The sequence below is a fragment of the Phoenix dactylifera genome, chromosome 1 (assembly GCF_051530095.1).
Source record: "Phoenix dactylifera cultivar Ajwa chromosome 1, Ajwa_hap1_PhDact_Kaust_v1.1, whole genome shotgun sequence".
Taxonomy (NCBI): Eukaryota; Viridiplantae; Streptophyta; class Magnoliopsida; order Arecales; family Arecaceae; genus Phoenix; species Phoenix dactylifera.
The window spans coordinates 68157660-68175737 of NC_143190.1; the positions used below are offsets into that span (position 1 = coordinate 68157660).

At 36.9% G+C, this 18078-nt stretch overlaps 1 long non-coding RNA gene across 1 annotated transcript in view; it reads right to left on the minus strand.

Moving 5' to 3' along the window:
* The window catches only part of LOC148715510 (uncharacterized), a 37383-nt gene extending 22399 nt beyond the window's left edge, over window positions 1-14984 (minus strand). The window contains exons 1-2 of the long non-coding RNA XR_015973125.2: window positions 14752-14984; window positions 3536-3650 (exon numbers count right to left, since the gene is read on the minus strand). This is a non-coding gene — a long non-coding RNA (uncharacterized LOC148715510). The remainder of the gene's footprint in view (window positions 1-3535; window positions 3651-14751) is intronic.
* Window positions 14985-18078: the final 3094 nt, after the last annotated feature.

Here is an 18078-nt window from a genome sequence, read left to right on the forward strand (position 1 = left end):
CTGCATCTTCTTCCTCTGCTCCTTATCGTCATCCTTTTCTGCAGTTCTGCTTCACCGTCTTCGCCTTCGTCGTGACCAACAAGGGCGAGCGGGCGAGGTCGTCTCCGGCCGGCCACTGGGGTTACAACTTACAAGGAGTACCACTGACCGCGGGCCCCTCCCCCCTCCACTTGCAGTCAAGAAAGGCTTCTTCTGTGTGAGCAAAACCCATTCCAAACTCTCCCCACTAAAGCCAAAGAGCAGAGCAAAAGGAGAAAGAAAGAAAGAAAGAAACACTGTGCTTCTTGAAAGCAAAAGGGAGGTTGCATGATGCCGTTGGACCCCATACGAAATTTGTGAGGTGCCCAAAGGGCTGAAGTGGAGCTGCAGAAGAGGAAGGAGGTCATGCACTACGTCACCCTTCATGAGATCTATGTCATCAACAGTAGGTTTGGACCGTTTGGTGAGCTCGCTTTCTCTCAAAAAAAATTTTTTGTTCCTTTTTCTTTTTAATAAATGCACTGTGTTGAGATGGTGTACATTTTTTAGTTTTGGGGTTTGAGTATTCTAATTTTTAGTTGTCTGGACTTGTATTGTACATGATATGTTTGCTTTTATTCCAAAGAGAAGTCTTTGGTTTTTGGCGCTTCAGTGCCACTCATATATAGAATTCTCAGGCTGTTGAATTAAATTAAGTCGGTTGCAAGTCAGCCTTTAAGGTTAAAGGTTCAGCTGTTGTGTTCTTAAACTAAAATATAAGGAGGTAGGCTGACTGAAAGACGTGAGTGTAAATTGAGGAAAAAAATACACTATAATGGTAGGAAACGCAAAAACAAATACACCATTTTAGCTAGCTCTATGACAATGAGTAGATGTTATGGAGTAATTGAAATACTTCCTTAAAATTTTGCACTTATTAATTATTTTTATTATTTAAAAAAAAGGCCTCTTTTGGTTAGTTCGCCTTAGGCCCCTAAATGCATTGGGCCGCCCCTGACTAGAAGTGACTGATTCCTTGTTGACCTACTCACAACCTTCGTACAAAATCCACCATATCCAGAATACCCCGTACACTACGCAATGTCGTGAATGAAGGTAAACCAAAACATAGCTTCAAGTGCACAAGGTATCATGGTGATCTCAGGTCTAAGGATCACTTGCACAACTCCCACTATGAGAACCATCTTTTGATAATTAAGTAAGAATCCATAAGATGTTCTCATGGCTGGTCATTTCAGTGAACTCATTCCTCTAATGAGCACCCACATCTTTGTATTAGTGTCTCACACAAGTGATTGTGAGATCAATCACCCTCTACATCGAGCATACATAAGATGTGCCAGTCTTTCCGGTAATATTGATCCCCGACTCAATATACCAATTTGACCGGAAATATTCTAAATTAGGATTTTAGGATTTTAGGTCTCACTGGTATGATCTCATCATAACCCTAAAACCAATATCCTAATTTATAGGGTTCATCATCCAATAATAAAATAGATAAGCAGCAAATGATGAAACACAATGCCTTTATTGATATATATCGAGTGTCAAAGTACATGATTTGGAGGATTACAAAGAGAAACCCATCAAATGATTGGCTTATAGGGCATCTACTCTTTCATGCGCGACCCGGTTAACCGGGACACGCGTCCCGTGCGCCCAGCCCTCGCAACCCAAGCAATCTCAACCCTCCATTCTCCACCCTTCAACAGCCAAGGACCAAGTCAACATCAGTTGCGGGAGGACCTCTTCGTGATTTTCAGCCATTGATCTTATGCCAATCGATGGTGGAAAAGCCTTGGATCCATGGAAAGACAATTTGCCATGTTTATCTTAAGGATGATTACTTAGTTTTGTCTAGGGTCTTAGCCTATAAATAGAGTTATAAAGGGCCATTGAGAGGCATCCCAGAGTTATTCCAAAGTTGTGTTCTCTTGTTAGAGAGTCAGCCATAAGGCTTGGGTGGCGCTTGTGCCGATTTCGGTCCTTAGATCTTGTGTTCTAGGACTTGGGCTAGTGGTAGATGTAACAATCTCCACTAGATTGGGTTAGGAAAGGATCTCTTCAATCCCTTGCTAGATTTTTTTTGTTTTCATTGTTCTTTTTATTTGTTCTTCAATTGAGTAGAATAGAATTCAGTGTGCTTTCATTATTGATCTTTGTATTGAGTTATTCCACCGGCATTGCCTACAATTGGTCCATCATCAGCGATTTTTGAAGGCGCACGCAAGGAGCGCGAGGAAAGGGGCATGGTGAGGGGCTTTGGACCGTGAACCCCCATCACTTTAACTGGCAAGACACGCCATGGTTGGCATCATATTCAAAGAACAACATGTATCAGATGTTGTTGATGGTAGATTTTGTTACCCTAGAATAGAATATTGTGAAACCATGATTTTACAATCAGTCCAATAACCATTTCAGAATTGGCTGGGCACCATTTCAGAATGATAAAAGAAAAATGATCATGGATGTTGGGAAAATGGAAAAGCGATTATAATCATTTACCAACATTGAAGATGCAACTCAGATATTGGGTTACCTTGAGGCAAGAGCACACAACCATACTAATTATCCAGAAAAACATATTGTATCATGTCGGAAGATTATAAAAATCATTCAAAACTTTTATAAAAAAAAAGAATTCTTAGAACTAGCTCCAAGATTAATGTTCCAAACCAGCTGCTTGATTCAGATACAAGTTATATGAGCAACTATCACTAAGCATAAAAAAAAGGGTGCTTTACTCATTCAAAAGACAAAAACAAAAGCAATTGTATTTAAAAATTAATGGTTATTCAGTAGAAACTGACTGATGTGCTTCATCATTTTTGGAGAGTGAATCTACAAATACATATTATGAACTATGTTACTATAAAGTAAGATGTAGTTACGTAAATCAGTTTTTGTAAGTTGCTTCAAAATACTGCATAGTAAATGAAGCACATGGCTCGCTTAACTTCTCTATCTGCTTCCATGAAACAAATATAACCCTTCCATCCATATACAATAATGGTGGGACCTATCAGAGCTAGTATTGCATTACTATTGACTCAAAAATAGCTATTTGCATCAGCAAGCTTATTAAAACCACTTGAGATGGAAAGGCGTTCAAAGCAAGGAATGCCGTACCGGCCCGTACCGGCCGGTACGGGCCGGTACGTACCGGTCCGGTCCCTGACCGGTACCGGACAGGGATGAAAACCGGTATTTCCGGTTTTCTTTTGTGAACCGGCCGGTACGGAGACCGTACCGGTCGGTACCGGCCGGTACCGCTTGGGACCGGCCTCGTACCGGTGCGAACCGGCCGGTTCGCACCGGTACGGTGTTTTTTTTTGGGGGGGGGACCACAGCGCCTCGCTGTGGGTTTTTTTTTTTTTTTTTGATGGGAAAGAAAGTGGTCCGGACCGGTACCGTACCGGTCCGGACCGGTACCGTACCGGTCCGGCCGGCCACCGGTACGCCGATCCGGACCGGCACGGCGGACCTTGGTTCAAAGTATCATAAAAAAGCTTCGAGTTATGCTCTTTTGGCTATTAAACTAGTGAAATACCTCATATCATGCCTCTTCACTGATTTAATATGCCTTGCTACTGAAATACACCTCATGTCATGCTTCCATTGTGACACCAAATACTTCTGTTGTGTCCCTTACCTTGAAACCATAACTGCAAAACAAAAATTCAAACTCAAATGAACCCTACAACCAACAAATTTGTAACTAAGTCAAAATTACCCGCTTTCTAAAAGATCAGGCCATTCTCCATGAGACATCAAACATAACTTAAGGGATACACAATATCTTCCATCACATCCAACATTGTGCCCTATGTCATCTAGCAACAATGACTAAGTCATGCTCATATGAAAATTGTATGTGAAAAACCATGGAACCTACTGGAATAACAGGTTAGGATGGCGACTGTCATGGAAAAAATTGATAGAAGCCACAAATCAATAACTTGCAAATATGAATCCTTTTCAAAGTGGATCTTTTCTATCCAATCAATAACTTGCAAATATGCAGCAACTTAGACTTCAAAGCTACATGTTGGTCTTCAATGTCGAATCTGAATACACATACCAAATTTGCATCTGCTGGAACAACACGATCTTATGGTCTCACTTAGTGTTAGAAGGATAAGAAAGTGTTTAGCAACCTTCCACTAGTCTCTAATAAAAGAACTTTGATGAACCCCTGAAGAAAATATACTATATATTAGATTTTCATGGGATGGCTCTATTTCATGTTTCAAGTTGAGAGAGAAGAAAGGAAAGGTTAGATTGTGTTATCAAGCTAGCTGCAAGAAAATGAAGGAAAATAGAGATGTCGTTGATTGCATACACTTGAATTTTACATTTGTTATGTCATATGCTGAGAATAAACAAACGTTAGAATCCTCTAGGTTTTTGTGGGATGGGTCAGGACTTGAAGGTCCACCAAACACACTTAGACACATCAATTTCTTCTCAAATGTTGGAAGGCCTACTCCCAGTGATTTTCGGGAAAAGGAGATACATGAAGAGGCAGATTGATTTTGTCCTTGCACTATCATTCCTAGAGAAACAAGTAATGTAGTACATCAAATAGTTTAGCTGGACCAGCTTCAGAACATGAGATTGACAAGAAACCAAATCTCTTTCCTACAGACCCATCTTAATAAACAATTGTTGTCCATCAAACTTATATAAATAGATCATCTTAAACTCAATTTCTCATGCATTGAGGCAAGGTACCACTTCAGCTCATGTGTGGTCATGGTCCCCTATGCATTTACCTATTGTAGTAGACCAAATGTCAATGCCCTCCTCCATGCATTATAGGCATCGATTGATTGCACCTATGCCCTATCCATTGTCAAGTCCAAGTAAGCCATTAACTCATCAGGCACTTTAATTTTCAAAATATTTTGTCATTCATTTAATTATGAGTTTTATTATTAATCTCTTTTCCAATCTTAGAATTCTTAGGCTACTTAACAAATTGCTCCTTAACCAAATATATCATTTGTCTAACTCACACTAACCTCTTTCAAGCAAATGAATATCCATATTTGTCAACAAATAACCTTTCACTGATCTCCTATGGGACCTATTTTTCCACCACCAATTTCTATATAAACATGTTTTTATATAATGTGAAAGATTTCCCTATGGGCATGTTTGGTGACCCAAATGGGATTACCACGATGATTAAGATCACCGGTGATCCTCATCCTGGGGTAATTTGATCCCCAGTGATATAAGATAACCGCATTTGGTATGTCGGTGTTTAAAAATCTGTAGGTATCCACGAGTAACCTATTTGGTATGCCATGGGAATCCAAGAGCACAAGCCATATAATACAAAAAATCCCCCTAATATATGCTAGGAGGGTTTTGTACGTATTCTCAATTCTAATGAATGAAGAACATTGATACCCCTGATCTGCCAGGTTAGATAAAAAATTGTCATCCGCTCAAATCCAAATGCAATCTATATTTGACTTGGGTTAAGAAATTGTACCAAAGCTTGATCCATCCACACTTGGGTTGGATCGGCTCAGATGAAGGATTTATTTTTTCAATCCATCAGATATTTCAAATCAAATCAGTTTAAGAATAAATCAGTAGTATATTGCTTGATTATATCATAAACTTGATAAAAAATAATCAAATAATATTTATAAATTACTAACAACCCACTGCACATATGATTTGAGTGGCAACCATATATAAATTATAGTCAACAATATGAAGTGATAATTAACTATATAAAAGTTCTTATTAATAGTGAATAAAATTACTAGATTCAGTATGTTTTTGGATACTCAGCAATCCAAATTCAGTTTATATACAAAACAGGTCATTTTTAAATCCAAGTATCCCCATTTTGGTAGGATCAAGCTGTTTTTGGATTGGGTTTAGTTTAGAAATGGGTCAAACCAATCCACTTACAGTACTAAATAGAAATATCTCATCTTAGCCAATACCTTGAAATATCAATTTATATTACCTGAACAACAAAGATGAGAATTTTTAAAAATATCATATTGGTGCATGATACCGTTACGAACCGGCACTCTACCGAGATAAAAACTTTATCTTACTACATGCTTTCTGACCATGTTATCAAGCAACCATAGCTTTCCATTGATAAAAGGTTAAGAAGAAAATCTCTTGCTCCTCTTGTCTTATAGTGAGCTACTCCACCTTTGAGCTATGGTGCACCATTAGAGCACCTTAGAACATAGTTTTTTTTTTTTAGCCCCTTTTATCTCAAATAAAGGACATCTCTCATGAGCCCAACATAAAACAGTGTATGTATTGTTGGGACAAACTTAAATGCGCATGCGGCCAAATCTCGGGCCGTGTGCGCGTTTGAGAAAAAGGAAACGTCAGCGGGTTTACACATTTAAAATCAGGTTATTTGGATTTGAGTTGGGGACCACGCGCCTCGTGGTTCTAATTGGCCGGTCATGCGCGTGCACGTTTGAGAACAAGGAAACGCCAGCGGGTTTGGGCGTTTAAAATCAGCGCTGGCAGCATGATTACCACGGACGCGTCCGCTGAAGTCGCGGATGCATCCGCTGAATTACCATTTTGCCCTTGATCACATACCCCTATATATACCCCTCAATTTTATCTTTTTCGAAACACGAAAAATTAGAGAAAAATATTGAAAAAAATTCTGGAGAAAAGTTCTTCCTCCTCTTAGCCACTTGTGATTTTTATTCTTACTCTTTTATATTTTATTTTAGCCTTTTCTTTCGTTCTTTGCTGGATCTGCAAGTCCGATCGGATTCGCTTTGACTTCTTCCGAGACGTGCCGAAGAAGAAGTTGTAGGATCGTCGTATCTCAGAGGAAGATTGCCGAAAAATCCGTACATGGGGGCAAATACTTCTTTGAGACAGCGTTTACGCGCTTCGATCTGCCTTCAATCAAGCTACTTTCTTCTACCTTTATTTTTAATTTAATATTAGTAGATTTGTAGGATTTGAAATTTTATGATATAAATTTATTAAATGCATAGATTTATTATGTGCTAGAATAGATTTATTTTACATTAAAATAGAATTATTTGGATGCCGAATGATATATATTATTCCTTTTAAGATTTTCCATTAATTGCATTTATAGATTTATTTGTTTATTTAGATAATATATTGCTAACATTCCAAAGAAGTATTTGTTTTTTTTTTGTTAGTAATATATAATTCATTAAATCATTTATTACAATTGTGACATATTAGATTTTAATTAAAATAATTATTTCGTTATCATAAAAATTAATAATCAATTATTCTAAAAAGGTAATAATTTGCTTAACCTCCAAGAGGTTTATTATAGCTCCATTTGGGCTCCTCACAGATCCCATTCAAATGAAAAATTCGAAAATTGGTTAATACATAATAATTTAATTCATTGAATTGACTTATTAGATATCAATCAATTATTTTAATAAGGTAATAAATTTTATAATTCATTGAATTGATATTTTAGATCTCAATTACAATAAATTGATTTGCTGGTACTAAATTAGTAATCAATTATTCTAATAAGAAAATAAATCAATTCTAATATATACAATTCATTGAATTGATAAATTACGTTTCAATTACAATAATTGTTTTGCTAGCATTAAATTTAATAATTAATTGTTACTAATTCGGAAAATTCAAATAGAAAATTCAAAACTTAGTTAATCCATAATAACAAATTTAAGTTTGCACTTAGGTTTTTCTAAAAATTGAATTTGTGTGATTTCTAGTGACTATATCCACTAACTAATAGTGTCAAAAAAAAACTTGTCAAAAAGGCATACGTGCCTAAGAAAGGCTGGTACTTAAGTGAGCCTAATACTCCACCACCGATCTGGAGCTGATCTGGCTATTAGTTTTTTGAATATATCAATTAGACATCTAAAGTTTAATATAAATATTAGTGCAATCTTTTGACATAGACTTTTTGCCTTCATTCAGATTTTTGTCTCTATTCTGTAACCCTGATCCTATGGCCTCAAATACTAGTGACCACCTTAGTGCCAAACCTGAAAAATTTGATGGCCATAACTTTAGGAGGTGGCAGAACCAAGTGCGGTTCTGGCTCACCACATTGAGGTTGATCTCAGCCATAGGTGAAAGTACTACTGAAGTTGATAACGAGTCTAACCCAACTACTTCACGATATGCTACTCACCAAAACTCAACCTCTTCCAACACTGAATCTTCTATCTCCACTAGCACATCCTCTAGAACACCTGATGAGATAGATTATCATTGTATCCATAGAATCCTAGGTGCTCTTTCTGAGAGGCTGTATGATATCTATTATACAGCCAAGAGTGTCAAAGAACTCTGAGACACCCTAAATAGCAAATATGGTCTTGATGATGCTGGGTAAAAAGGTTCAAGGCCTCCGACTTCAATAATTTTAGGATGATGGACTCAAAGCCTATGAATGACCAAATCCATGATTTTGAAAACTACCTACTTCCTCGTCTGATTTTGCTAAGACCCTGAGCCATACCCAAGGAGTTCTCACCCTAACCCAAGTCATGAACTCCATTAGGATTGAGAAGCAGCACAGGCTAAGGAGTAATACCTCTACTGGACCCAAGAATAATGCATATAATGTAGAGGCCCCTCCTAAGAAAAATCAGAACCGACCCTTCCGTAAGAACTTCAAAAAGAAATCTTACTACCCTAGAAACCCTAACCACCACTACAATGGAAAACCTATTCAATCTCAGGAGCAGGAGAAGAAGAAAGAGGAAGGTGGTGCTCGTTTCTGTTATGTGTGTGGTCGGACCAACCATTTGTCTCCCCAGTACTTCTATAAGAAGACTGCACCTCTTCAATCTAAGAAGAAGGGTCTACACACAACCAGTGCTCAAGTCAACATGGTGACTTCCGGCGCTGGCTCCTCTGAGATAGCTTTCAGATCTGTTTTCTTCACTCCTGAAGTTAACATGACTTTACAAGCACTTGATTGGTGGATTAATACCGGAGCTGGTATTCATATTTGTTCGGATCGCTCCCGGTTTTCTTCTTACCAGATCTCAAGTGGAGGAGCTGTGATCATGGCAAACAGCTCGGAGGCGCGTGTGCTAGGAGTAGGACGTGTGGACTTGAAGCTTACCTCTGGAAAAGTTCTGTTCCTGCACGGCGTCCAACATGTTCCAGTTGTTAGGAGAAACCTCATTAGTGGTTCCCTGCTAGTCCAGCAAGGCTTTCGTCTTGTTCTTGAGTCCAATAAGGTTGTAATTTCTCATTGTGTAATGTTTATTGGAAAAAGGTTTCTAAGTGAAGGATTGTTTAAGTTGAATGTAATATCTCCCTCAATGAATGAAAATCTTTTGATTATGAATATAGAACCTCCTTCTATTTGGCATGGTAGATTAGGTCATGTAAATTATAATTCAATTAAGCAACTTATGAACCTAAATCTAATACCAAAAAGTGATCTTAAGAACCATGAGAAATGTCAAATTTGTGTAGAAGCAAAACTCCCTAGGAAGCCTTGTAAACCTGTTAATAGGGATTCGGATCTATTAGAGTTGATCCATAGTGATGTTTGTGACTCGGGTAGAACTTCTAGGGGAGGTAACAGATACTTTGTGACCTTCATAGATGATCTATCCAAATTTTATTACATCTACCTAATTAAAACCAAGGATGAGGTGCTCAGCAAATTTAAGATTTTTAAGATCGAAGCTGAGAACCAACAGGAAAAGAAAATTAAAATTCTTAGATCAGATCGGGGAGGTGAATATACATCTAATGATATAACTCAATTTTGTGAAAATCATGCAATCATTCATGAAGTGACAGCACCCTATTCTCCCCAATCAAATGGAGTAGCAGAAAGGAAGAATAGGACTTTAATAGATATGGTTAACTCCATGCTTATAAGCTCAGGAGTACCAGAGAATTTATGGGGGGAGGCTCTAGTTTCAGCCTGTTATATCCTCAATAGGATTTTCTCTAAAAATAATGATCTAACCCCATATGAAGTTTGGAAACATAGAAAACCTAATCTTAGCTATTTGAAAGTGTGGGGGACCTAATCTTAGCTATTTGAAAGTGTGGGGGTGCTTGGCAAAAGTGAAAATACCTGATTTTAAAAGAAAGAAAATAGGACCTAAAACAGTGGATGCTATATTCATAGGATATGCAGCCAATAATAATGCCAATAAATTTCTGGTGATTAATTCAGAAGAAAGTGATATTAGTAACAACACCATCATAGAAGCCAAAGATGCAACTTATTTTGAAGACACCTTTCCACTTAGGACTAGAGTAGATAGCGGTATAGCTTCTAGCTCTAGTAGAATAAGAACAAGTGAAATAGAAGTAGAAGCAGAACTTAGGAGGAGTAAAAGATCCAGGGTAGAAAAAATATTTGGAGATGACTTCTATACCTTTTTTATAGAAGACTCTCCAACTACCTTTGAAGATGCAATGAAATTCTTGGATTCACCTTTTTGGAGAGAAGCTGTGGACAATAAGATGCAGTCAATCATCCAAAATCATATTTGGGAATTGACTAATCTTCCTTCTGGCTGTAAAACTAAAGGTTGCAAATGGATCTTTGAGAAAAAACTTAAGTCTGTTGGCTCTGTAGATAAATTTAAGGCTAGATTAGTTGCCAAGGGTTTTACTCGAGATTTGGGGTAGATTTTTTTAATGTCTATGCACCTGTAGCTAGAATTACAACTATTATGATCCTTATAGCATTAGCCTCCATCCATAGATTAGTAATTCATCAGATGGATGTCAAGACAGCTTTTCTAAATGGAGACTTAAATGAAGAAATCTATATGGACCAGCCAGAGGGATTTGTAATCCCAGGCCAAGAAAATAAAGTTTGTAAATTAGTCAGATCTCTTTATGATCTTAAACAAGCACCCAAGCAATGACACTTGAAATTTGGATTTGAAATCAATAGCACAGGCGAATGTGTATATCATAAGAGAGTTGGATACAAATTTGTGATCTTGTGCCTCTATGTAGATGATATACTGATCTTTGGAACAGATCTTCAGATAATTGATGAAGTAAAACAATTCTTAAGTCATAAGTTTGATATAAAAGACTTGGGACAAGCTGACTTAACTTTAAATACCAAAATAATTAGAAGTGCAAATAGAATTGAGTTATCCCAAAGTCATTATGTTGACAAGATAATAAATTTAATTATTCCGATTGTCAGCCTGTTTCTACTCCCTTTGATCCCTCTACACATCTTAAGAAGAACTTAGGAATTCCTATCCTTCAAAGCCTATATGCTCAAATCATAGGCTCACTAGGATTCCTAGCAAACTATACCAGGCCAGACATAGCATATGCTATAAATAGACTTAGTATATAATGTTAATCCAAATAGAGATCACTGGACAGCATTAGAGATGATCCTTAGACATCTTAAGGGTACCAAGTCCTATAGTTTATACTTTAGCGGGTTTTCTGCTGTTCTAGAAGGCTATAATGATACCAACTGGATCAACGATACCCTAAATGTTAAATCCACCACAGGATATGTCTTTCTTCTAGGAGGTGCTGCTGTGTTTTGGAAATCCACCAAACAAATCTTAATATCTAGGAGTCTCATGAAGTCTGAACTGATAGCTTTAGACACCACTAGCACTGAGGCTGAGTGACTCAGAGATCTACTAATAGACCTTCTTATATATGAGTCACCTTTACCACCTGTCTCCTTACATTGTGACTGTAAATCTGCAATAGATAAGTGCAACCAAGAAAATGCCAATGTAAAAATGAATAGGCACTTAAAAGTGCGTCATAAATCATTAAGATATAAATTGAAAAATAACGTTATTGCTATGAATTTTGTAAAATCAGAAAATAATTTGGTTGATCAGCTTACAAAAGGTTTATCTAAAACAGTGGTTCTAGAGTCGTCGAGAGGGATGGAGCTTAGCCCATAAAGATAGATCACCACAGTGGGAACCCAATCTTAAAAAGTTCAATAGGTAGAAACAAATCGGAGTGTGACTAAGAGGAGCACTATTTCATGTTTTCCTCATCCATATGGCGCTAGTGCTCATAAAAGCAAGCGGTAGGATGAGTTTGTTTGTATAACTCTTAATGAGTCCGAGACCCAAGAGGCACGAGCTTCCTTGCTAGCTTCCTTTTTAGGACTCACCTATATGTGCAGTCGTGAGGCCGCGATTATGGAAAATGGGCAATTTCCTAAAAAGCACATGATAGATACCTGCGCATGGCCCAGATCGGGCTATATTATGTGTGCTATTGATTTATTTTGAACCATGGACCGAGGTTCAAAGTTAAGTCCACCTTGGCTCCACAGATGTAATCAATTGTCACTAAGTGAAGGTTCAAACCGAAAGGTACCTACACCTATTACATAATATAAGATATCCAGTATTTTATTTTGATTTTAAAATTATTTAAGTTTTGTGGGGGATTATTGGGAAAAACTTAAATGCTGGATATCTTATATTATGTAATAGGTGTAGGTACCTTTCGGTTTGAGAAAAAGAAAACGCCAGCGGGTTTACGCGTTTAAAATCGGGTTATTTGGATTTGAGCTGGGGAGCACGCGCCTTGTAGCTCTAATTGGCCGGTCATGCACGTGCGCGTTTGAGAACAAGAAAACGTCTGCGGGTTTGCGCGTTTAAAATTAGCGATACGCCTGTTGGTGTTTCGCTGGCAGCATGATTACCACGAATGCATCCGCTGAAGTCGCGAACGCGTCCGCAAAATTACCATTTTGCCCCTGATCACATACCCCTATATATACCCCTCAATTTCATCTCTTTCGAAACACGAAAAATTAGAGAAAAATATTGAAAAATTTCTGGAGAAAAGTTCTTCCTCCTCTTAGCCACTTATGATTTTTATTCTTGCTCTTTTATATTTTATTTTAGCCTTTTCTTTCGTTCTCACTGGATCTGCAAGTCCGATCGGATTCGCTTTGACTTCTTCCGAGATGTGCTGAAGAAGAAGTTGTAGGGTCGCCGTATCTCAGAGGAGGATTATCGGGAGACCTGTATGTGGGGGCAAATACTTCTTTGGGACAGCGTTTACGCGCTTCGACGTGCCTTCAATCAGGCTACTTTCTTCTATCTTTATTTTTAATTTAATATTAGTAGATCTGTAGGATTTGAAATTCTATGATATAAATTTATTAAATGCATAGATTTATTTTGTGCTAGAATATATTTATTTTACATTAAAATAGAATTATTTGGATGCCGAATGATATATATATATATATTATTCCTCTTAAGATTTTCCATTAATTGCATTTATAGATTTATTTGTTTGTTTAGAAAATATATTGCTATGAATCAGGACCCAAAGTACAACAATCTGTTATTGAAGAATCGTGAAGCATTTTTGAAGCATTAACCAACGTAATATCCAACAAAGTGAAAATGGAAGGTATTGGGGGTAAAAACAGGATAGAAGACAACACAATGCACACATGATAAGAAAATGATTTAATAACAGATTAACTCTAAAAAAAAAAAAACAATGTAAACATGATACGAAAATGATTTAATCACAGATTCACTCACTGAACTTGAACTTTAAACCCTATGAAAAACCTCTTATCAGCACATAGCAACTGTCGAGCAAGCACTTGATCATGAAGCGATGAACATGCTACAATTATTGGCCAAATTAGGTTATCTACATACCCACCTGATAATCCTGATCAGAAAGGATCATTTGAATTGGATATGGAATATTTAATGTCTAAAGGCTATTTACAAGTTGAGAAATGAGTTGATGATATGCCAACTTTTCAACCATACAAGCACCAAGAATGAAACAGGAATTGTGAGATTTTAATTGAGAAACATTAGAATTTCTTTTGGATCCTTGACGACATAGATTTCATAGAAATTTCCAGAAAAGACATTGTCAGAAAGGTACTGGCTTTATGATGGCAACATCAATTACTTATAGGACTGCAGTAAGTGCAAATATCCGTATTAAAGTTAGGAAGTCGTACAAATTCTTAAAAAAATATCAGAAAAATATTAGCTTGAAGATGGCAAGATCGATGACTTATAGGGCTCAAGTAATTGCTAACATTTCTGTTAAAATTAGGAAATCGTAGGAATTTCAAGAAAACCCAAACGAAATCCCCAGAAATATACTTCCTTTAAGATGACAATAACAATGTGTAGCTGCAGAAGTGCAAATATCTGTGCTAACATTAGGAAATCATATAAAAAAAAATTTACAAAAAAGAAACCATCAGAAAAATATTAGCTTTAATGTGGAAGATCAAAGGCTTGTAGGACTCAAGTAATTGCTCACATTTCTATTAAAGTTAGGAAATCGTCGGAATTTCAAGAAAACCCAAAAGAAATCCCCAGAAAGATACTTACTTTAAGATGACAATGACAATGCCTTGTAGGACTGAAGTAACTGAAGACACGTGTCCGAAGATTGGAAATCATGAAAAATTTCAAGAAACCCCAAAAGAAATAATTAGAAAGATACTAGCTATAAGATTACAATATCGTCAGTCAGCAGCATTAAACCAATTCGAGATACCAACACGTCAGTAGAAATTCATTGACCTCAGTTCGAGGATCAATAAGTCATCAAACGAAGAAAAGAAAAAGAAAGCACAAGAAAACTAAATTCCAGTGCAGGATGACAAAGAAGGTTAAATCTTAACGAAATCCTTCTCAAGGAGGAATCTTATCCCTTTGGAATTCTTGAAAGAAAATCTCAAATCAAGGAATAGAGAAATTCCGCTAGAACGAATAAAACCCTAGATACCTTATCAGATTCCCTGCGGCTGGAGCTCTCGAGGAAGAAAAAGAGAGCGCGGCTGGCCAAGAACGGAGTTCCCGGCGGCGATCAAAGCGGCCGAAGAAGAGACGACGCCTTCATCTATCAAAGCTACCAGAACGAACAAGAGACGACGCCTTCGCCCATCAAAGCCGCCCGAACGAAAAGAGAGGACGCCTTCGTCCCCCCCCGAGAACGCCAAGAAAGGGAGAGGAGCAGAGTCGGTGATTCAACGGGCAATTACGCGGAGACGGGCATTATTTGAAGGGGGGCAAATGGCGGTTTGGAGATTGAAGCTACTCCGGGACAGATGGTTGAACCGGACCGGCAGCGGTCAGTTCGATTCATTGGCCGGTTTAGCACGAACCAGTGGTGCAGCCTGACTTGGAAGCACAGGTTATAATATTCTCTGAATTATAAATAAAAAAATTCTTGCAGTATTCTCATTTTTTTTTTTATCAGATAATTCTCTGAATCATTTTCCAAAGATGAATCTGTCCCGATTCGTTCGATTAATCTTGAATTATACAATATCCTTAGATTTATTTATGAATTATTCATGATTAATTAAGAAATTTTTTATGTGTTGCAAATTAATGACACCATATGTAGTTTCTAGTGGTGATGTTTTCATGAGAGGAAGCATTGCCAACTGAAGTAGGGAATAACTTAGGTTTTTAAAATGCATATTATGAGCGACTCTTGTTTTCAGAAGATAAAAGTAATAGCTCTTCTATTACATTTGCAAATTTTTTTGTTTAAACCTTATTGCAGCCTATGCAATCAAATCCAAACCCTTTTTTTTGTGTATGTGTTTTTGTTTCTTCTTTGTTCCTTAAATTTGTTTTCAGAATGTTTTTGCTCTTCTTTTGTGTAAGTTTGCATAAACCGCTCAAATATATTCTTCACAAGAGGAGTGCTTTACTTCCGAGCTTTCATTATCATTTCTATTTTTATTTATACTGGCGATAATATGTGCATATTTTAGTGGAAGAATGCAGCATTACTATTCAGACAGCAGTCTCAATATTGGCATTCTTTGATTTCAGAGTGTTTGGGCTTAGGTACTTGTAGTTAATTTGAACATGTTCTATACCTACAACTCTATCAGCTAAAAGGTTGACTTGATGCGACTACTAAATATAGAGGTACAACAATCAACAGTACAAGATTGCAAATTGTATATGAAATTCACTTTCTTATATTTCAAGCTCAGCAAGGCTTATATATATTTTATAGGTTCAGTTATTGGTATGTTTCAAACATATTTAAGTTTTTTTTGCATAAATACCATTTTAAATATCCAATTTTATGTGAATACTTTCTTAAAATTGATATTTACATATATACCCTCGTAAAATACTTATTTTGCTATTCTACTTTTTTTTTATTCTTATTTTTGTATATGCACCTACGCTATCTAATACCATTACAAAATTCATAGTTTCAAATTAAAATAACTAAAATACCCTTAATGAGTAGACGTGCAAAAAGAAACATTTATAAGATGATTACGATGGAGAACAAAAAAGTAATTTTAAAATTTTATTTTATTTTTAATTAAAATAAATATAGTTTTTTATTAACGATGTTAGAAGAACCATTATATTAGGGGCATTTGTGTAAAAATAATGTTTTATGAGGTTACAGAAATAGAGATAAATTTTAAAAAGGTATTCATGCAAAATTTGAATTTTTAGAAGGGTATTTATGCAAAAAAATCCCATCTAATTTTAGATCCGAGCTGTGAAAATTTAATTGGTTGCACGATATTAATTTTCAGATGTACAATTTTTAATGTCATATTGTAATTAAAAAAAAACCAAGCAATATCATTTATTATGAGGATTTATATGTTTTGGGACCTTCATTTGAAATATAAAAAGTAATTCTTGAATGAAATGACTGATCATCAATTTGATGACGAAACATAATAGTCTGTTTGAATTAATAGGCTTCATTCATGGAGGATCCATGTAACATTAGCTCATCGAATTTCATATGAGACATAGCCATTATCCATCTTCCAGCATAGATTAATATAGAAATGCCATGCAGAAGTGCTAATAAAGTTTCCTGAAGGTGAAGTTGTGTATTCATGAATTCATATATGTGGCATTGTGATAATGAAATTAGCCATAAATGGCATCCTAATTAAGAATGTCTATGGGCTATGTGCAGGGACCAATTTCTTGAAACCGTGGATTATTCTAGCACAGAAACTCAACTGAACCGTGAAAAAAAAAAGAAAGAAAGAAAAGAAAAGATGGCAACTGCCTTGTTCTAGCTATGGTGGCTTATAAAATGTCATGGCGAATGAATATATAGGTGTGTGATGTTGCTCAGAGGCAGATCCTACAATGGCATCGCATCATCCTCCGCATAAGGGGGAGGAGGAGGAGCTTACAGCTGAAGCAGCTGTGAATGCAAGGACAATTTTACCATCCCTGTGATGGGCCTGGAAGCTGAAAGCATGTAGACTGGACTTACATTTGATTATAAACAGAGTTAGAAAAACCTATGATATGAGACTTCAAGTTAGCCAGTGAATTTGTTGCTTTAAATGCATTGAGTTCGAATCCTTTTGAGGTGCGACTTTTGCACCATAGAGTCGTGTACCACCGGTGATATATAGTTGCCATATCATCCATCTCGGAGATAGGCAGCTCTAATTTATTCCAGCAACATGTGCCGATATTTTTCAGCACGACACACAATGCATCTCGGAGATGAATGAGGACTGTCTATCTCCGAGATAGATGATGTGGTGGCTATCCCATGATGGTACCACATACCCTACGGTGCAAAAGTCACACTAGAGGATTCGATTCAAAATAGGTTTACCTGGCAAATCTTTTTTTGACATTCGTTTCCTTCAGTTGGGTCTTGAAGTTAGCTAGTGAATTTGCTACTTTAAATGCATTGAGTTCGAATCCTTTGAGGTACGACTTTTGTACCATAGAGTCTTGCACCACCGGCACCACCGGCGATATATAGTTGTCATATCATCCATCTCGGGGATATATGGCTCTAATTTATTCCAGCAACATGTCCAGGTATTTGTCAGCAAGATACACAATGCATTGCAGAGATGAATGAGAGCTGCCCGTCTCCAAGATAGATGATGTGGCGGCGGCTCATCCCACGATGGTACCACATCCTAGGATTTGGTTCAAAATAGGTTTACCTTGCAAATTTTTTTTTAACATTCGTTTTCTTCAGCTGGGTCATGCAGTGGCCACGTAAATTTGAGCTACAATAGGGTGCAATGAGTTGGCAAAGTAATTTTTATGAGACTGGTGGGAAATAATTAAT